The sequence below is a fragment of the Pan paniscus genome, chromosome 16 (assembly GCF_029289425.2).
Source record: "Pan paniscus chromosome 16, NHGRI_mPanPan1-v2.0_pri, whole genome shotgun sequence".
NCBI lineage: Eukaryota > Metazoa > Chordata > Mammalia > Primates > Hominidae > Pan > Pan paniscus.
In genome coordinates, this window is record NC_073265.2 from 15,404,684 (window position 1) to 15,426,824 (window position 22,141).

The following is a 22,141-nucleotide window of genomic DNA, read 5'->3' on the forward strand; positions in this document are numbered from 1 at the left end:
GTAGACAAGAGTTACATCACCTAGGTGATCAGTGCAGAGATTTGTCAAAATTCCCTGTACGCAGGGCTTATAAAAGTGTAACATCATCTCAGTGATCAGTGCAGATATATGTCACAAAGCTCCTGTAGGCAGAACTTAGATGAGTTACATCACCTGGGTGATCAGTGCAAAGGTATGTCACAAACCCCCCTGTAGGCAAAGTCTAGACAATAGATACATCACTTGGGTGATCAATGGCGAGATCTCTCACAATTCCCCTGTCAACAGAGCTTATACAACAGTTACATCATCTCGGTGATCAGTGCAGAGATATGTCACAATGCCCCTTTAGGCAGAGCTTAGACCAGAGTTACTTCACCTGGGTGATTAGTGCAGAGATATGTCACAGAGCCCCCGTAGGCAAATCCAAGACCAGAGTCCATCACCTGGTTGATCAGTGCAAAAATATGTGACAATGCCCCCAGTAGGCAGAGCCTAGAGAAGAGTCCCATCACCTGGGTGATCAGTGCAGAGATATTTCACAATGCCCCTGTAGGCAGAACGCAAGCAAGAGTTACATCACCTAGATGATCAGTGCAGATATATGTCACAAGGCCCCCTATAGGCAAAGCCTGGACAAGAGTTACATCACCTCAGTGATTAATGCTGTCACATGTCACTGTGCCCCGTAGGCAGAGCGTAGTCAACGTTACATTACCTGGGTGATCAGTGCAGTGATATGTCACAAAGCCCTCAAACACAGAGCCTAGACAAGCGTCCAATCACCTGGGTGATCAGTGCAGTAATATGTCACAATACCCCCATAGACAGTTCCAACACAAGAGTTACAACACCTGGGTGATCAGTGTAGAGATATGTCACAATGCCCCCTAACGCAGAGCCTAGACAAAAGTCCCATCACCTGGGTGATCAGTGCAGAGATATGTCACAAAGCTGCTGTAGGCAGAGCCTAGACAAGTGTTGCATCAGTTTGTTGATCAGTTCAGAGATGTGTCATGCTGACTGTTTGCTCCCGGAGCTCTGCGGGCACCCGGAAACAAACAGGGAAGGGTGGAAGACAGGCATGGTGCCTTCGCTCTCCTGGCCAGTTTCTAAACTGGCCACACTGCAGACTCCCCACGTTGCTGCACATGGGAATCCAACGTCAGGCCATCACGCCGGGGAGGCATCTTCGCTCTGGGGTCTGGCTGGCTGTCCGTGCAGGCCTCCTGGCTGCACCTGCCGCAGTGCACAGGCTGGCTGAGGTGCACAGGACCCCGCTGGCCTCTCTCTGCCTGTGTCCGTCCGTGAAATTCCGGCCGGGGCTCCCCGCGATGGCCCACCTGACACCTTCGGACAGCACACTTCCCGCGGAAGATCGGGGTCGAGGACGGGGAAGGAGACTCGTTTGGACCTCGAGCCAAAGCAACACCCTGTGAGCCTGCTTTGAGCGGAACCCATACCCGGACGTTGCCACCAGAGAACCGCTGGCTCAGGCCATCGGCATTCCAGAGCCCGGGATCCAGATTTGGTTTCGGAATGAGAGGTCACGCCAGCTGAGGCAGCACCGGTGGGAATCTCGGCCCTGGCCTGGGAGACGTGGCTCGCAAGAAGGCAGGTGAAATCGGACCTCTGTCACCGGATCCCAGACCACCCTGCTCCTCCGAGTCTTTGAGAAGGATCGCCTTCCAGGCATCGCTACCAGGGAAGAGCTGGGCAGAGAGACGGGCCTCACGGAGTCCAGGATTCAGATCTGGTTTCAGAATCGAGGGCCAGGCACCAGGGACAGTCTGGCAGGGCACCTGCACAGGCATGCGGCCGGTGCAACGCGGCCCCCGGCGGGTGTCACCCTGCTCCCTCTTGGGTCGCCTTTGCCCACACCGGCACTTGGGGAACAGGGCTTCCCGCACCCCACGTGCCTTGCGTGCCTGGGGCTCTCTCACAGGGGGCTTTCATGAGCCAGGGAGCCAGGTCCATCCCCGTGCTCCAGTCCAGCCAGGCTGTGCCGGCACAGTGGATCTCCCAACCTGCCCCGGCATGCGGGGATTTTGCCTACGCCACCCCGGCTCCTCCGGAACGGGCGTTGTCCCACCCTCAGGCTCCTCGGTGGCCTCGGTACCCAGGCAGAAGACGGGAGGACAGGGACCTGCAGCGGGTCAGCCTGCCGGGCCATTGCATGGTGGGACAGCCTGGGCCCGATCAAGCGGGGCCACAGTGCCAAGGGGTGCTTGGGCCACCCGCGTCCCAGGGGAGTCCGTGGTGGGGCTGGGACCGGGGTACGCAGGTCGCCGGGATGGCGTGGGAACCTCAAGATGGGGCGGCTCCACCTCCCCAACCCACGCCCCTGGAGGCCTCCGTGAGGCAGGGGCAGATGCAAGGAATTCTGGCGCCGTCCCAGGCCCTCCAGGAGCTGGGTCGCTCGTCTGCACTCCCCTCCGGCCTGCTGCTTCATGAGCTCCTGGCGAGCCCGGAGTTTCTGCAGCAGGCGCAATCTTTCTAGAAACGGAGGCCCCGGGGGAGCTTGAGGCCTTGGAAGAGGCCACCTCGCTGGAAGCACCCCTCAGCGAGGAAGAATACCGGACTCTGCTGGAGGAGATTTAGGATGTGGGGTTGGGACGGGGTCGGGTCGGGACAGAGCTGTGGCCTCTCTTTCCAGGGGAACACCTGGCTGGCTATGGAGGGGTGTGTCTTCCCACCGACCCTCCACCTGGCTGACCAGCCTGGGATTCCTGCCTTCTAGGTCTAGGCATGGTGAGAGGCTCCACACAGTGGAGAACTGCCATTCTTTCCTGGGCATCCCGTGGATCCCAGAGCCGGCCCAGGTACCAGCAGGTGGGCCACCTACTGTGCACACGCGTGTTTGCGGGCATCCGCCTGGGCTGTGGGAGCAGCCCAGGCAGAGTTCTCATGCCTTTCCACCACCCCACCCCCACCTGACCACCCCCGCCACACCCACATCCCCCACCCCCGGAAAATGTGTCCTCCCCTGGGCTTCATGGAGATCCCCGTCCTGTGAAACACCGGGCCCGCCAGCGTCCAGGTCTGACACCCCTCCAGCGTCTCGCCTCCTCTGCGCCTCCGCGCCACCATTGCTGGCCCGCCCGTGCCACTGCAGCCTCCCAGCTGCCACAATGGAGCGCCTGTTGTCGGAACGCAGACCCAAGGCCCGGCGCACACTGGGGACGCTGAGTGTTCCAGGCGGGAGAGAAGGCAGGCAGAGATGGAGAGAGGAACGGGAGACCTAGAGGGGTGGAAGGATGGGTGGAGGGATGTTACCAGGGAGGGAGGGAGGGCGGGAGGGAGGGAAGCAGGGAGGAACGGAGGGAAAGACAGAGCGATGCAGTGAAAGGGGTCGGGCGGGAGGAGCCAGGAACAGAGGGAGGAAGGCATAGAGGAAAAGCGGTCTTCGGCCTCTGGGAGGAACGGGACCCCCGCTCTCCGTGAAAATGGTAAGCATCTGGCACAAGCTGAGGGCTCAGCCCACAGCCTCCGCGTCGGCCGGCGGAGCACTCATTCGCTCGTATTCCGTGGCCCAGGGAATGGGCAGTTTCCTCTGAGACAAAAGACAGGGACTCGGGTTGGCGTTGGCTTTTCACCCGCATGGATCACAGACCGCACATCCCCAGGCTGAGCCCCACAACGGAGCACGAGGCCGACAGCCCCGACCACAGAGGAGCCACACTTGGGACGACGGAGGCATAATTTTGGTTTCCGCGTGGCTTTACCCTCTGCAAGGCGGCCTGTTGCTCACCTCTCCCGGGCCACTGAAAGGTTGGCCATGCTGACTGCTCCCGGAGCTCTGCGGACACTCGGAAACATTCAGGGAAGGGTGGAAGACCGGCATGGTGCCTTCGCTCTCCTTGCCAGTTTCCAAACCGACCACACTGCTGACACCCCATGTTGCCGCACACAGGAATCAATCGTCAGGCCATCACACCGGGGAGGCATCTTCTCTCTGGGGTCTCGCTCTGGTCTCCTATGTGGAAATGAACGAGAGCCACACGCCTGCGTGGGTGAGACTGTCCCGGCAATGGCGACACCCACAGGCACTGCCTCCTTCACGGAGAAAGGGCCTGGAACACTCAAGACTCCCAGGGAGGATCAGTTCCACACTCTCCTCCAACCTCCCAGGCCAGTTTCTCCCTGCTGAAGATTCGTGGGAGCCCACAGAGTGGCTTCCAGTTTCCGCGGGATTCCTGGAGAAGTCTGGAGAGCCAGCCCCCAAAACGCGCCCCCCTCACCCCTTCCCCCTCGCCCCCTTCCTCTTCGTCTCTCCTGCCCAACCACCACCATCACCACGCCCTCCCCCCCCACCAAACCAACCCAAGGCCGCAGGCCTCGACGCCCTGGTACCCTTCTGGGGTGGGGTGGGCTGTCCCAGGGCTCACGGTCATTCATGAAGGGGTGGAGCCTGCCTGCCGGCAGGCCTTTATAAAAGCTGCTGGCTGGCTGTCCGGGCAGGCCTCCTGGCTGCACCTGCCACAGTGCACAGGCCAGCTGAGGTGCATGGGAACCCGCCTGCCTCTCTCTGCCAGTGTCTGTCCGTGAAATTCCAGCTGGGGCTCCCCGCGATGGCCCTCCCGACACCTTCGGATGGCACCCTCCCCGCGGAAGCCCAGGGACGGGGAAAACGAAGGATACTCGTTTGGACCTCGAGTCAAAGTGAGGCCCCGTGAGCCTGCTTTGAGCGGAACCTGTAACCGGGCATCGCCACCAGAGAATGGCTGGCCGAGGCCATCGGCATTCTGGAGCCCAGGGTCCAGATTTGGTTTCAGAATGAGAGGTCACGCCAGCTGAGGCAGCACCAGCGGAAATCTCGGCCCTGGCCTGGGAGACAAGGCCCTCAAGAAGGCAGGTGAAAGTGGACCACCGTCACCGGATCCCAGACCGCCCTGCTCCTCCAAGCCTTTGAAAAGGATCGCTTTCCAGGCATTGCCATCAGGGAAGAGCTGGCCGGAAAGACGGGCCTCCTGGAGTCCAGGATTCAGATCTGGTTTCAGAATCGAAGGGCCAGGCACCAGAGACAGGCTGGCAGGGCGCCCGTACAGGCAGGCGGACGGTGCAACGCAGCCCCCTTTGGGTGTCACCCTGCTCACTCGTGGGTCGCCTGTGCCCACACCTGTGAGTGGGGAATGGGGCTTCCTGCACCCCACGTGCCCTGCATGCCTGGGGATCTCCCACAGGGGGCTTTTGTGAGCCAGGGATTGAGGGCTGTCCCCGTGCTCCAGTCAAGACAGGCCGTGCCGGCAGAGGATCTCCCAACCTGCCCCAGCACGCGGGGATCTTGCTTACACTGCCCTGGCTCCCCGGGAAGGGGCGCTCTCCCACACTCAGGTTCCTCAGTGGCCTCTGCACCCGCGCAAAATCCAGGAGGACCGGGAGCCACAGCGCGATGGCCTGCTGGGCCCTTGCGCAGTGAGACAGCATGGGCCTGCTCAAGCGGGGCCACAGGGCCAAGGTGTGCTTGCGCCACCCGCGTCCATGGGGACTCCATGGTGGGGCTGGGGCCAGGGTCACCAGGTCGCCGGGGTGGCATGGGAACCCCAAGATGGGGCAGCTCCACCTTGCCAGCCTGCACCTCCGAAGGCCTCCGCACAGCAGCGGCAGATGAAAGGCATGCCGGCGCCCTCCCAGGCGCTCCAGGAGCCAGGGCAATCGTCTGCACTCCCCTCTGGCCTGCTGCTGGATGAGCTCCTGGCGAGCCTGGAGTTTCTGCAGCAGGCGCAAACTTTCCTAGAAACGGAGGCCCCAGGGGAGCTGGAGGCCTTGGAAGAGGCCGCCTCGCTGAAGCACCCTTCAGCATTCTTCAGCTAGGAAGAATACTGGGCTCTGCTGGAGGAGCTCTAGGACGCGGGGTTGGGACGGGGTTGGGTCGGGGCAGGGCATTGACCTCTCTTTCGCACAGAACAACTGGCTGGCTGTGGAGGGGCATGTCTTCCCCCTGCCCCCTCCACCAGGCTGACTGGCCTGGGAATCCTACCTTCTAGGTTTTGGCCCGGTGAGAGACTCCACACAGCGGAGAACTGCCATTCTTTCCTGGGCATCCCGGGGATCCCAGAGCCGGCCAAGGTAACAGCAGTTGGACCGCCTACTGTGCAAGCGCTTGTTTGCGGGCAGCCTCCTGGGCTGTGGGAGCAGCCCACGCAGAGCTCTCATGCCTTTCCACCACCCCAACCCCCCGTGACCACCTCATCCCAACACCCACCCCCCAACCCGGAAAATGCGTCCTCCCCTGGGCTGGGTGGAGACCCCTGTCCCGTGAAACACCGGTCCCGCACAGCGTCCAGGCCTGACATCCCTCTGGCGGGTCGCATCCTCTCCGCTTCCTCACCACGGTCGCCGGCCCGCCCGTACTCCCGCCGACCCCAGCTGTCAGCATGGAGTGCATGGCGGCGGAACACAGACTTCTAGCTGTCTTTGCTGGCCTCCTGGCTAGACCTGCACTCATTGCGCACCCCAGCTGACGTGCAAGGGAGTCCGCTGGCCTCTCTGTGCCCTTGTACATCCGTGAAATTCCGGCTGAGGTTCTCCAAACACTTTCCGATGCTCTTTCGTCAAAGCCCGGAGAATGGTTATATCTCCTGCATGATCAGTTCAGAAACATGTCACAATGAACGCTCCCTGCAGAGCCTAGAGAAGATTTGAATCATTTGGGTGATCAGTGCAGAGATATATCACAATGTCCCCCGTACAAAAAGCTTGGAAATGATTTACATCACCTCGGTGATGAGTGCGTAGGTATGTCAGAAATCCCCAGTGGGCTGAACGTAGAAAAGGGTTACTTCATTTAGGTGATCAGTGTAGAGATATGTATAAATTCCCGTGTAGAGAGAGCCTACACAAGTGTTACATCACCTAGTGATCAGTGCAGGGTTAATTCGTAAAGCTTCCTGTAGGCAGAGTGTAGACAAGTGTTTCCTCCATGGGGTGATCAGTGGAGAGATATGTCACAATGCCCCTGTAGGCAGAGCTTAGACAAAGGTTACATCAACTGGGTGATCAGTGCAGAGATATGTCAAAACACTCCTGTAGGCTGAACCTAGACAGGAGTTACATCACCTGGGTGATCAGTGCAGAGATATGTGAGAATTCCCGTGTAGGCAGAGTATAGACTAGCGTTACATCACCTAGGTTATCAGTGCAGGTATTAGTCATAAAACCTCCTGTAGGCAGACGGTAGACAAGAGTTCTCTCCCCAGGGTGAACAGTGCAGAGATTTGTAACAAAACCGCTGTAGGCAGAGCCTAGACAAGAGTTTCAACACTTCGTTGATCAATACAGAGATGTGTCACAATGGCCATGTAGGCAGATCTAAGACAAGAGCCCATAACCTCGGTGATCAGTGCAGAGAGATGTACCAATGTCCCCTGTAGGCAGTGCCTAGACAAGAGTTGCATCACCTCAGAGATCAGTGCATAGATATGTCACAAAGCCTTCTGTAGGCAAAGCCCATACAAGTCTTATGTCACCTAGGTGATCAGTGCAGTGATATGTTGCAAAAATCCCTGTAGACAGAGCCTAGACAAGAGTTACATCACCTGGGTGATCAGTGCAGAAATTTGACACAATGCCCCCGAAGACAGAGCTTAGACAACACTTCAATCACCTGGGTGATAAGTGCAGAGATATGTCACAATTACCCCTCTAGGCAGAGTATAGAGAAGAGTCCCATCACCTGGGTGATCAGTGCAGAGATATTTCACAATGCGCCCTGTAGGCAGAGAGTGGACAAGAGTTACATAAACTAGGTGATCTGTGCAGAACTATGTCAAAACGCCCCTGTAGGCAGAGCCTAGATAAATGTTACATCACCTGGGTGATCAGTGCAGAGATACTTCACAATACCCGCAGTAGGCGGAGCCTAGAAAACAGTTACATAACCTAGGTGATCAGTACAGAAATATGTCACAAAGCCCCTGTAGGCAGAGCCTAAACAAGAGTTACATCTCCTTGGTGATCGGTGCACAAATATGAAACAAAGCCCCTGTAGGCTGAGTCTAGACAAAAGTTACATCTCCTGGGTGATCAGTGCAAATATATATCACAAATCCCCCTGTAGACAAATCTCAGAAAATTGTTACATCACCTGCGGGATCAGTGGAGATATCTGGCACAATTCCCCTTTAGGCGCAGATTAGTCAAGTGTTACATCACATGAGTGATCAGTGCAGAGATATGTCACTATGCCCCCATAGGCAGATCCAAGACAAGAGTCCATCACATGGGTGATCAGTGCAGAAATACGCCTCAATGCCACCAGCAGGCAGATATAGAAAAGAATTTCATCACCTGCGTGATCACTGCAGAGATATCTCACAATGCCACTGTAGGCAAAGCCTAGACAAGAGACCCATCACCTGGGTGATCAGTGCAGAGTAATCTCACAATGCCCCCTTTTGGCAGAGCCTAGACAAGGGTTACATCACCTGGGTGATCAGTGCAGAGATGTGTCACAAGCCCCCTGTAGCCAGAGACTAGACAAGTGTTACATCAGCTGTTTGATCAGTGCAGTGACATGTCACAATGTCCCTGTAGCCATATCGTTGACAATAGTGACATCACCTGGGTGATCAGTGCAGAGATATATCACAATGTCTCCAGAAGGCAGAGCCAAGACAAGAGTTACATCAGGTGGGTGATCAGGGCAGAGATATGTCACAATGCCCCCTGTAAGCAGATCCCAGACAAGAGTTGCATCACCTCGGTGATCAGTGCAGAGATATGTCTCAATCCCCCTGTCGGCGAAGCCTATAAAAGAGTTACATCATCTCTTTGATCAGTGCAGTGATATATTAAATTGCCCCTGTAGGCAGAGCCTAGACAACAGTTACAACACCTGGGTGATCAGCGCAGAGATATCTCACAATACCCCCTGTAACCAGAGCGTAGACAAGAGTTACATCACCTGCGTGATCCGTGCATAGACATGTCATAAATCCCACTGTAGGCAAAGCCTAGACAGGTTTTGCATCACCACAGCGATCAGTGCAGAGATACGTCCCAATGTCCCTCTAGACAGTGCTTAGACAAGAGTCTCATCTCCTTGGTGATCAGTGCAGAGATAAGTCACAATGCCCCCATAGTCAGAGCCTAGACAAGAGTTATACAACCCGGGTGATCCGTGCAGAGTAATGTCACAATGCCCTCTGTAGGCAGAGCATAGAGAAGAGTTGCATCACCTGGGTGATCAGTGCAGAGATATGTCACAATGTCCCCTGTAAGCAAAGCCTAGGCAAGAGTTACATCACCTTTGTCATCAGTTCAGGAATATGTGAAAACGCCCCTGTAGGCAGAGCCTAGACAACAGTTACATCTCCTAGTTGAACAGTGCAGAGATATTTCACAATACCCCCTGTAGGCAGATCCTAGACAAGAGTTGAGTCACCTGGGTGATCAGTGCAGAGATATTTCACAATGCCCTCTTTCAGCAGAGGGTAGACAAGAGTTACATCACCTAGGTGATCAGTGCAGAGATTTGTCAAAGTTCCCTGTAGGCAGTGCTTATAAAAGTGTTACATCACCTAAGTGATCAGTGCAGAGATATGTCACAAAGCTCCTGTAGGCAGAACTTAGATGAGTTACATCACCTGGGTGATCAGTGCAAATGTATGTCACAAAGCCCTCTGTAGGCAAAGCCTAGAGAATAGTTACATCACTTGGGTGATCAGTGAGGCGATCTCTCACAATTCCCCTGTAGGCAGAGCTTATACAACAGCTAAATCACCTGGGTGATCACTGCAGAGATATGTCCCAATGCCACCATAGGCAGATCAAAGACAAGTGTCCTTCACCCGGGTGATCTGTGCAGAAATATGTCACAATGCCCCCTTAGGCAGAGCCTAGACAAAAGCCCCATCACCTGGATGATCAGTGCAGTTATGTCACAAAGTCCCTTTAGGGAGATCCTAGGCAAGAGTTGCATCACTTGGATGATCAGTGCAGAGATACGTCACAATGCCACTGTAGGCAGAGCCTAGACAAGAGTTACATGACCTAGGTGATCAGTGCAGAGATACATCGCAATGTCCCTGCAGGCAGAACCTTGACAAGTGGTACATCACCTGGGTGATCATTGCAGGGATATATCACAAAGCACCCTGTAGGCAGATCCTAGAAAAGAGTTACATCACCTGGGTGATCAGTGCAGAGGTATGTCACAATGCCACTGTAGGCAGAGCCTAGACAAGAGTTAAATGACCTAGGTGATCAGCGCAGAGATACATCGCAATGCCCCTGTAGGCAGAGCGTTGACAAATGGTGCATCACCTGGATGATCATAGCCGGGATATGTCACAAAGCTCCCTGTAGGCAGATCCTAGAGAAGAGTTATATCACCTGGGTGATCAGTGCAGAGATATGTCACAAGCCCCCTGTAGGCAGAGCCTAGACAAGAGTTATGTCACCTGGGTGATCAGTGCAGTGATATGTCACAATGCCGTGTACCCAGAGCCTAGACAAAAGTTACAGCACCTGGGAGATCAGTGCAGCGATATGTCACAATGTCCCCAATAGGCAGAGACCAGGCAAGAGTTGGATCACCTCGGGATCAGTGCAGAGATATGTCTCAATCCCCCTGTGGGCACAGCCTAGACAAGAGTTACATCACCTCGGTTGACAGTGCAGAGATAAGTCAAAATGCCCCTGTAGGCAGAGCCTACAGAAGTGTTATATAACTTAGGTGATCAGTGCAGAGATATGTCACAATACCCCCTGTAAATATAGCCTAGACAAGAGTTACATCACCTGGGTGATCAGTGCAGAGATCTGTCACAATGCCCCTTAGGCAGAGCTTAGACCAGAGGTACATCACCTGTATGATCAGTGCAGAGATATGTCACAATGCCCCTATAGGCAAATGCAAGACAAGAGTCCGCCACCTGGGTGATCAGTGCAGAAATATGTGACTATGCCCCCAGGAGGCAGAACCTAGAGAAGAGTCCCATCACCTGCGTGATCGGTGCAGTGATATGTCACAAAGCCCCCATACACACAGCCTGGACAAGGGTCCTATCACCTGTATGATCAGTGCAGATATATGTCACAATGCCCCCATAGGCAGATCCAACAAAAAAGTTACATCACCTGGCTGATCAGTGTAGAGATATGTCACAACGTCCCATAGGCAGAGCCTAGACAAAATTCCCATCACCTGGGTGAACAGTACAGAGATATGTCACAAGGCCCCTGTAGGCAGAGCCTAGACAATAGTTACATCACTTTGTTGATCAGTTCAGAGACGTGACATGCTGACTGTTTGCCCCCAGAGCTCTGTGGGCACCCGGAAACATGCAGGGAAGGGTGGAAGACCGGCATGGTGCCTCCGCTCTCCTTGCCAGTTTCCAAACAGGCCACACTGCAGACTCCCCATGTTGCCTCACATGGGAATCCATCCTCAGGCCATCACGCCGGGGACTCATCTTCTTTCTGGGTTCTCGCTCTGGTCTTATACGTGGAAATGAACGAAAGCCACAGGCCTGCTTGTGTGAGATGGTCCCGGCAACGGTGACACCCACAGGCATTGCCTCCTTCACGGAGAGCGGGCCTGGAACACTCAAGATTCCCACGGAGGTTCACTTACACACTCACCTCCACCCTACCAGGGCTGTTTCTCCCTGCTGAAGACACGTGGGAGCCCAGAGAGGGGCTTCCAGTTCAAGCGGGATTCCTGGAGAGGTCTGGAGAGCCAGCCCCATAAAAGCGCCCTCCTCACCCCTTCCCTCTCGCCTCCTTCCTCTTCGTCTCTCTGGTCCCACCACCGCCATCACCACGCCCTCCTCCCGCAGCCCACCACCACTTGGCCACAGGCCTCGATGACCTGGGAAATTTCCGGGGTGGGGCGGGCTGTCCCACGGCTCACTGCCATTCATGAAGGGGTGGAGCCTGCCTGCCTGCTGGCCTTTATAAGAGCCGCTGGTTGGCTGTCCAGGCAGGCCTCCTGGCTGCACCTGCCGCAGTGCACAGGCCGACTGAGGTGCACAGGAGCCCGCCGGCCTCTCTCTGCCCATGTCCGTCCGTGAAATTCCGGCCAGGGCTCCCGGCAATGGCCCTCCCGACACCTTCGGATGGCACCCGCCCACCGGAAGCCCGGGGACGGTGACGGGGAAGGAGACTCGTTTGGACCCCAAGCCAAAGCGAGGCCCTGCGAGCCTGCTTTGAGTGGAACACGTACCTGGGCATCGCCACCAGAAAACAGCTGGCCCAGGCCATTGGCATTCCGGAGCCTAGTGTCCAGATTTGTTTTCAGAATGAGATGTCACTCCAGCTGAGGCAGCACTGGCAGGAATCTCGGCCCTGGCCCAGGAGACGCGGCCCGCAAGAAGCCAGGTGAAAGCGGACCGCTCTCACTGGATCACAGACTGCCTTGCTCCTCCGAGCCTTTGAGAAGGATCGCTTTCCAGGCATCGCTGCCAGGGAAAAGCTGGCCAGAGAGACGGGCCTCACGGAGTCCAGGGTTTAGATGTGGTTTCAGAATCGAAGGGCCAGACACCCGGGACAGGCTGACAGGGCGCCCACGCAGGCAGGCAGCCTCAGCAACGCGGCCCCCGGCTGGTGTCACCCTGCTCACTCATGGGTCGCCTTTGCCCACACCGGCGCGTGGGGAACGGGGCTTCCCGCACCCCACTGGCCCTGCCGGCCTGGGGCTCTCCCACAGGGGGCTTTCGTGAGCCAAGGAGCGAGGGCCGTCCGCATGCTCCAGCCCGGCCAGGCCGTGCCAGCAGAGGGGATCTCCCAACCTGCCCCGGCACGCCAGGATTTTGCCTACGCTGCCCCGGCTCCTCCGGAAGGGGCGCTCTCCCAACCTCAGGCCCCTTGGTGGCCTCCGCACCTGGGCAAAAGCCGGGAGGACCGGAACCCGCAGCACGACTGCCTGCCGCGCCCTTGCAAAGTGGGACAGTATGGGCCCTCTCAAGCGGGGCCACAGGGCCAAGGTGTGCTTGCGCCACCCACGTCCCAGGGGAGTCCGTGGTGGGGCTGGGGCCAGGGTCCCCAGGTGGCCGGGGCGGCGTGGGAACCCCAAGCCGGGGAAGCTCCACCTCACCAGCCCGCGCCCCCGGAGGCCTCCGTGCAGCAGGTGCAGATGCAAGGCATCCCGGCACCCTACCAGGCGCTCCAGGAGCCGGGGCGCTCATCTGCACTCACCTCCAGCCTGCTGCTGGATGAGCTCCTGGCAAGCCTGGAGTTTCTGCAGCAGTCGCAATCTTTCCTAGAAACGGAGGCCCCTGGGTAGCTGGAGGCCTTGGAAGAGGCCACCTCGCTGGAAGCACCCCTCAGCAAGGAAGAATACCGGGCTCTGCTGGAGGAGTTTTAGTACGCGGGGTTGGGACAGGGTCGGGTCAGGGTAATGCGGTGGCGTCTCTTTCGGGGGGAACACCTGGCTGGCTATGGAGCGGCTTGTCTTCCCCCCGCCCCCTCCACTGGGCTGACATGCTGGGGATTCCTGCCTTCTAGTTCTAGGCCTAGAGAGAGACTCCACACAGCGGAGAACTGCCATTCTTTCCTGGGCATCCCGGGGATCCCAGAGCCGGCCCAGGTACCAGCAGGTAGGCTGCCTACTGCGCACCCGCGGTTTTCTGGCCAGCAGCCCAGGCTGTGGGAGCAGCCCGGGCAGAGCTCTCATGCCTTTCCACCACCCCACCTGCGCCTGACAAACCCCTCCCCATGCCCACCCCCCATCCCCAGAAAATGAGTCCTCCCCTGGGCTGGGTAGAGACCCCTGTCCCGCGAACATCGGGCCCGTGCTCCGTCCAGGCCTGACACCCCTCTGGCAGCTTCCCTCCTCTGTGCCTCCGCGCCAACGTCGCCGACCCTCTCGTGCCACTGCAGACTCCCAACTGCCACCATGGAGCTCCTGGCGGCATAACACAGAAATCTAGCTCTCTTTGCCGGCCTCCTGGCTAGATCTGTGCTCATTGTGCAACCCCGTTGAGGTGCAAGGGAGCCCGCTGGACTCTCTGTGCCCTTGTCCATCCGTCAAATACTGGCTGAGGTTCTCCCAACACCTTCTGAAGCTCTTTAGTCAAAGCCTGGAGAATAGTTGCATCTCCTGGATGATCAGTTCAGAAATGTGCCAGAATGCCCCCTCTCTGCGGAGCCTGGAGTAGATTTGCCTTATTTGGGTGATCAGGGAAGGGATGTATCACAATGTCCCCTGTACAAAAAGCCTGGAAATGATTTACATCACCTCGGTGATCAGTGCATAGGTATGTCAGAAATCCCCAGTAGGCTGAACCTAGACAAGAGTTACATCACTTAAGTGATCAGTGTAGAGATATGTGACAATTCCCGTGTACACAGAGCCTAGACAAGTGTTACATCACCTAATGATCATTGCAGGGATAAGTCATAAAGCCTCCTGTAGGCAGAGTGTAGACAAGTGTTACATCCATGGGGCGATCAGTGCAGAGATATGTCACAGACCCTGTAAGTAGAACCTTGACAAGGGTTACAAAACCTGTTTGATCAGTGGAAATGTATATCACAAAGTCCCCTGTAGGCAAAGCCCAGATAATTTTTACATCACCTGGGAGAGCAGTGGAGAGATCTGTCACAATTTGCCTGTAGGCAGAGCTTAGACAAGGGTTACATCACCTGGGTGATCAGTGCAGAGATATGTCAAAACTTTTCTGGAGGCTGAACCTAGACAGGAGTTACATCGCCCACGTGATCATTGCAGAGATATGTGAGAATTCCCTTGTAGGCAGAGCCTTGACAAGTGTTACATCACCTAGGTTATCAGTGCAGGTATAAGTCATAAAGCCTCCTGTAGGAAGAGCGTAGACAAGAGTTTCCTCCCCAGGGTGATCATTGCAGGGATGTGTCACAAAGCCCTTGTAGGCAGAGCCTAGACACGAGTTTCATCACTTGGTTGATCAGTACAGAGATGTGTCACAATGTCCATGTAGGCAGATCTAAGAAAAGAGTCCATCACCTGGGTAATCAGTGCAGAGATATGTACCAATGTCCCCTGTAGGCAGTGCCTAGACAACAGTTGCATCACCTCAGAGATCAGTGCATAGATATGTCACGAAGCCTTCTGTAGGCAAAGCCCATACAAGGGTTACATCACGTAGGTGATCAGTGCAGTGATATGTCACAAAAATCCCTGTAGACAGAGCCTAGACAAGAGTTACATCACCTGTGTGATCAGTGCAGATATTTGACACAATGCCTCCATAGACAGAGCCTAGACAAGACTTCCATCACCTGGGTGATCAGTGCAGAGACATGTCACAAATCCCCCTCTAGGCAGCGCATAGAGAATAGTCCCATCACCTGGATGATCAGTGCAGAGATATTTCACAATGGCCCTTATAGGCAGAGAGTGGACAAGAGTTACGTAACCTAGATGATCTGTGCAGAGCTATGTCAAAACGCCCCTGTAGGCAGAGCCTAGATAAATGTTACATCACCTGGGTGATCAGTGCTGAGATATGTCACAATACCCCCTGTAGGTGGAGCCTAGACAAGAGTTACATCACCTGGGTGATCAGTGCAGAGATATGTCACAAAGCCCCTGTAGGCAGAGCCTAAACAAGAGTTACATCACCTGGGTGATCAGTGCAGAAATATGTCACAAAGCCCCTGTAGGCTGAGCCTAGACAAGAGTTACACCTCCTGGGTGATCAGTGCAAAAATATGTCACAAAGCCCCATGTAGACAAATCACAGAAAACTGTTACATCACCTAGGTGATCAGTGGAGGTATCTGTCACATTCCACCTTTAGGCGCAGCTTACGCAAACGTTACATGACTTGAGTGATCAGTGGAGAGATATGTCACTATGCCCCCAGAGGCAGACCCAAGACAAGAGTCCATCACCTCGGTGATCAGTGTAGAAATATGCCACAATGCTGCCATTAGGCAGATATAGACAAGAGTTACATCACCTGCGTGATCACTGCAGAGATATGTCACAATGCCCCTGTAGGCAGAGCCTAGACAAGAGTCCCATCACCTGGGTGATCAGTGAAGATTTGTGTCACAATGCCCCATTTTGGCAGAGCCTAGACAAGGGTGACATCACCTGGGTGATCAGTGCAGAGATGTGTCACAAGCCCCCTGTAGCCAGAGCCAAGACAAGAGTTACATCAGCTGTGTGATCAGTGCATTGAAATGTCACAATGTCCCTGTAGACTTATCCTTGACAAAAGTGACATCACCTGGGTGATCAGTGTGGAGTTATGTCACAATGTCTCCGGAAGGCAGAGCCTAGACATGAGTTACTTCACCTGGGTGATCGGGGCAGAGATATGTCACAATGCCCCCTGTAAGCAGATCCCAGACAAGAGTTGCATCACCTCGGTGATAAGTGCAGAGATATGTCTCAATGCCCCCTGTCGGCGAAGCCTATACAAGAGTTACATCATCTCTTTGATCAGTGCAGTGATGTGTTAAAATGCCCCTGTAGGCAGAGCCTAGACAAGTGTTCCATCACCTGGGTGTTCAGTGCAGATATATCTCACAATACCTCCTGTAAGCAGAGCCTAGACAAGAGTTACATCACCTGGATGATCAGTGCAGAGATATGTCATAAATCCCACTGTAGGCAATGCCTAGACAAGTTTAACATCACCTCATGGATCAGTGCAGATATGTCCCAATGTCCCTCTAGGCAGAGGTTAGAGAAGAGTCACATCTCCTGAGTGATCAGTGCAGAGATATGTCACAATGCCCCCATAGACAAATCCAAGACAATAGTCCGTCACCTGGGTGATCAGTGCAGAAATATGTGACAATGGCCACAGTAGGCAGAGCCTAGAGTAGAGTCCCATCACCTGGGTGATCAGTGCAGAGATATATCACAATGCCCCTGCAGGCAGAGCGTAAGCAAGAGTTACATCACCTAGATGAGCAGTGCAGAGATATGTCACAAGGCCCCCTATAGGCAGAGCCTGGACTAGAGTTACGTCTCCTCGGTGATCAATGCAGTGATATGTCACTACGCCCCGTAGGCAGAGCCTAGTCAAGCGTTACATCACCTGGGTGATCAGTGCAGAGATATGTCACAAATCCCCCATACACGTAGCCTTGACAAGAGTACCATCACTTGGGTGATCAGTGCAGAAATCTGTCACAATGCCCCCACAGGCAGATCCAACACAAGTGTTACATCACCTGGGTGATCAGTGTAGAGATATGTCACAATGCCCCCATAGGCAGAGCCTATACAAATTTCCCATCACCTGGGTGATCAGTGGAGAGATATGTCACAAAACCCCTGTAGGCCGAGCCTGGACACGAGTTACATCATTTTGTTTATCAGTTCAGAGATGTGTCATGCTGACTGTTTGCTCCTGGAGCTCTGCAGTCACCCAGAAACATGCAGGGAAGGGTGGAAGACCGGCATGGTGCCTTCGCTCTCCTTGCCAGTTTCTGAACCGGCCACTCTGCAGACTCCCCATGTTGCCGCACGCGGGAATCCGTCGTCAGGCCATCACGCCAGGAAGGCATCTTCTCTCTGGGGTCTCGCTCCGGTCTCCTACGTGGAAATGAATGAGAACCACACGCCTGCATGTGTCAGACTGTCCCAGCAATGGCGACAAACACAGGCACTGCCTCCTTCATGGAGAAAGGGCATGGAACCCTCCAGACTCCCACGGAGGTTCAGTTCCAAACTCCCCTCCAACCTCCCAGGCCAGTTTCTCCCTGCTAAAGATGCGTGGGAACCCAGAGAGCGGCTTCCAGTTCCCGCGGGTTTCCTGGAGAGGTCTGGAGAGCCAGCCCCCGAAACGTGCCCCCTTCACCCCTTCCACCTCGCCCCCTTCCTCTTCGTTTCTCAGGCGCCACCACCACCATCACTACAACCTACCCCCCCACACCCACACTCCACGGCCGCAGGCTTCGACGCCCTGGGACCCTTCCGTGGTTGGGCGGGTTGTCCCAGGGCTCACCGCCATTCATGAATGGGTGGAGACTGCCTGCCTGCGGGCCTTTATAAGAGCCGCTGGCTGGCTGTCCGGACAGGCCTCCTGGCTGCACCTGCCACAGTGTACAGGCCGGCTGAGGTGCAAGGGAGCCCACCGGCCTCTCTCTGCCCGTGTCCGTCCGTGAAATTCCGGCTGGGGCTCCCCGCGATGGCCCTCCTGACAGCTTCGGACAGCACCCTCCCCACGGAAGTCCAGGGACGGGAATGGCGAAGCAGACTCGTTTGGACCCTGAGCCAAAGAGAGGCCCTGTGAGCCTGCTTTGAGTGCAACCCATACCCGGGCATCGCCACCAGAGAACGGCTGGCCCAGGCCATTGCGATTCCAGAGCCCAGGGTCCAGATTTGGATTCAGAATGAGATGTCACGCCAGCTGAGGCAGCACTGGTGGGAATCTTGGCCCTGGTAGGGGTGACGTGGCCCGCAGGAAAGCAGGCGAAAGCGGACCACCGTCACCGGATCCCAGACTGCCCTGCTCCTCTGAGCCTTTGAGAAGGATCGCTTTCCAGGCATTGCAGCCAGGGAAGAGCTGGCCAGAGAGACGGGCCTCCTGGAGTCCAGGATTCAGATCTGGTTTCAGAATCGAACGGCCAGGCACCCGGGAGAGGCTGGCAGGGCGCCCGGGCAGGTAGGCAGCCTGTGCAACGTGGCCCACGGTGGATGTCACCCTGCTCCCTCGTGGGTCGCCTTCGACCACACCGGCGCATGGGGAACGGAGCTTCCCGCACCCCACTTGCCCTGCGCGCCTGGGGCTCTCCCACCGGGGGCTTTCATGAGCCAGGGAGCGAGGGCCGTCCCGAGCTCCAGCCCAGCCAGGCCACGCCAGCTGAGGGGATCTCCCAACCTGCCACGACACGCGGGGATTTTGCCTACGCTGCCCCGGCTCCTCCGGAAGGGGCGCTCACCCACCCTCAGACTCCCCGGTGGCCTCCGCACCCAGGAAAACCCCGGGAGGACTGGGACCCGAAGCGCAACAGCCTGCCGGTCCCGTGCACGGTTGGACAGCCTGGGCCCGCTCAAGCGGGGCCACAGGGCCAAGGTGAGGTTGCACCACCCTCATCCCAGGGGAGTCCGTGGTGGGGCTGGGGCTTGTGTCTGCAGGTCACCGGGGCGGCGTGGGAACCCAAAGCCAGGGCAGCTCCACCTCGCCTGCCCGGGCCCCCGGAGTCCTCCGCGCGGCAGTGGCAGATGCAAGGCATCCCGGCGTCCGACCAGGAGCTCCAGGTGCCAGGGCGCTTGTCTGCACTCCGCTCCGGCCTGCTGCTGGATGAGGTCCCGGAGAGCCCAGAGTTTCTGCAGCAGGCGCAACATTTCCTAGAAACGGAGGCCCCGGGGGAGCTGGAGGCCTTGGAAGAGGCTGCCTCGCTGGAAGCACCCCTCAGCGAAGAAGAATGCCGGGCTCTGCTGGAGGAGATTTAGGACACGTGGTTGGGACGGGGTCGGGTCGGGGCAGGGCGGTGGCTTCCCTTGTGAGGAACTTCTGGCTGGCTATGGAGGGGCGTGTCTTCCCCGGCACCCTCCCCCCAGCTCACCGGCCTGGGATTCCTGCCTTCTAGGTATAGGCCCGGTGAGAGATTCCACACAGCGGAGAACTGCCATTATATCCAGAGCATCCCGGGGATCCCAGAGCTGGCCCAGGTAACAGCAGGTGGGCTGCCTATTGCGCACGCGCGGGTTTTCGGGCAGACTCCTGGGCTGTGGGAGCAGCCCAGGCAGAGCTATCATGCATTTCCACCACCCCACCCCCTCCTGACCACCCCCACCTTACCCCCACCACTCACCCACGGAAAATGGGTCCTCCCCTGGGCTGGGTGGAGACCCCCGTCCCGCAAAACACCGGGCCCGTGCAGCGTCCTGGCCTGACACCCTTCCAGTGGCTCGTTTCCTCTGCGTCTCCGTGCCACTGTCGCCGTCCCTCCTGTCCCCCTGCATCTCCTTGATCAGTGCAGTGATATGTTATAACGACCCTGTAGGCAGAGCCTAGACAAGAGTTACATAAACTGGGTGATCAGGGCAGAGATATCTCACAATACGCCCTGTAAGCAGAGCTTAGACAAGAGTTACATCACCTGGGTGATCAGTACAGAGATATGTCGTAAACACCACTGTAGGCAAAGCCAAGACAAGTTTTACATCACCTCAATGATCAGTGCAGAGATATGTCCCAATGTCCCTCAAGGCAGAGATTGGAAAAGAGTCACATCTCCTGGGTGATCAGTGCAGAGAAAAGGCACAATGCCACCATAGGCAGAGCCTAGACAAGAGTTACATAAAACTGGTGATCCGTGCAGAGTGATGTCACAACGCCCTCTGTAGGCAGAGACTAGAAAATAGTTACATCACCTGGGTGATCAGTGCAGAGATATGTCACAATGCACCCTGTAGGCACAGCATAGAGAAGAGTTGCATCACCTGGGTGATCAGTGCAGAGATATGTCACAACGCCCTCTGTAGGCAGAGACTAGAAAATAGTTACATCACCTGGGTGATCAGTGTAGAGATATGTCACAATGTCCCCTGTAGGCAGAGCATAGAGAAGAGTTGCATCACCTGGGTGATCAGTGCAGGGATATGTCACAATGTCCCCTGTAGGCAAAACCTAGGCCAGAGTTACATCACCTTTATCATCACTTCAGGTTTATGTGAAAACGCCCCTGTAGGCAGAGCCTAGACAGGAGTTATATCACGTAGTTGATCAGTGCAGAGATATTTCACAATACCCCCTGTAGGCAGAACCTAGACAAGAGTTGACTCACCTGGATGATCAGTGCAGAGATATTTCACAATGCCCCCTTTGGTCAGAGGGTAGACAAGAGTTACATCACCTAGTTGATCAGTGCAGAGATTTGTCAAAATTCCCTGTAGGCAGTGCTTATAAAAGTGTTACATCACCTAAGTGATCAGTGCAGATATATGTCACAAAGCTCCTGTAGGCAGAACTTAGATGAGTTACATCACCTGGGTGATCAGTGCAAAAGCATGTCAAAAAGCCCCCTGTAGGCAAAGCCTAGAAAATAGTTACATCACTTGGGTGATCAGTGGCGAGATCTCTCACTGTTCCCCTGTAGGCAGAGCTTATACAACAGTTACATCTCCTGGGTGATCAGTGCAGAGATATGTCGCAATGCCCCCATAGGCAGATCCAAGACAAGAGTCCGTCACCAGGGTGATCAGTGCAGAAATATGTCACAATGCCCCCTTAGGCAGAGCCTAGACAAAAGCCCCATCACCTGGAAGATCAGTGCAGAGTTATGTCACAAAGATCTTTTAGGCAGATCCTAGACAAAAGTTACATGACTTGGATGATCAGTGCAGAGATATGTCACAATGCCACTGAAGGAAGAGCCTAGACAACAGTTACATGACCTAGGTGATCAGTGCATAGATACATCGCAATGTCCCTGTAGGCAGAGCCTTGACAAGTGGTACATCACCTGGGTGATCATTGCAGGGATGTGTCACAAAGCACTCTGTAGGCAGATCCTAGAAAAGTTACATCAACTGGGTAATCAGTGCAGAGATATGTCACAATGCCACTGTAGGCAGAGCCTAGACAAGAGTTACATGACCTAGGTGATCAGTGCAGAGATATATCGCAATGCCCCTGGAGGCAGAGCCTTGACAAGTAGTATATCACCTGGGTGATCATTGCAGAGATATGTCACAAACAGCATGTAGGCAGATCCTAGGGAAGCGTTATATAACCTGGTTGATCAGTGCAGAGATATGTCACAAGCCCCCTGTAGGCAGAGCCTAGACAAGTGTTATATCACCTGGGTGATCAGTGCAGAGATATGTCACAATGCCCCCGTAGGCAAATCCAAGATGAGGGTCCGCCACCTGAGTGATCAGTGCAGACATATGTGACCATGCCCCCAGTAGGCAGAGCCTTGAGAAGAGTCCCATCACCTGGGTGATCAGTGCAGAGATATTTCACAGTGCCCCTGCAGGCAGAGCGTAAGCAAGAGTTACATCACCTAGATGATCAGCGCAGAGATATGTCACAAGGCCCCCTATAGGCAGAGCCTGGACAAGAGTTACATCACCTCAGTGATCAATGCAGTGATATGTCACTCTGCCCTGTAGGCAGAGCCTAGTCAAGAGTTACATCACCTGGGTGATCACTGCAGAGGTATGCCACAATGCCCCCATACACAGAGCCTAGACAAGTGTCCCATCACCTGGGTGATCGGTGCAGAAATATGTCACATTGCCCCCATAGGCAGATCCTACACAAGA

At 55.6% G+C, this 22,141-nt stretch overlaps 4 pseudogenes; all 4 read left to right on the forward strand.

Annotated features, from left to right (window-relative positions):
- The first annotated feature begins 1,244 nt into the window (after nt 1–1,244).
- LOC100990063 (double homeobox protein 4-like protein 4) lies at nt 1,245–2,580 on the forward strand (annotated as a pseudogene).
- Nucleotides 2,581–3,268: 688 nt separating this feature from the next.
- On the forward strand, nt 3,269–5,716 carry LOC100989720 (uncharacterized; annotated as a pseudogene).
- A 6,237-nt stretch (nt 5,717–11,953) lies between these two features.
- On the forward strand, nt 11,954–13,288 carry LOC117978740 (double homeobox protein 4-like protein 4; annotated as a pseudogene).
- A 4,693-nt stretch (nt 13,289–17,981) lies between these two features.
- On the forward strand, nt 17,982–19,321 carry LOC100990742 (double homeobox protein 4-like protein 4; annotated as a pseudogene).
- The last annotated feature ends 2,820 nt before the right edge of the window (nt 19,322–22,141 follow it).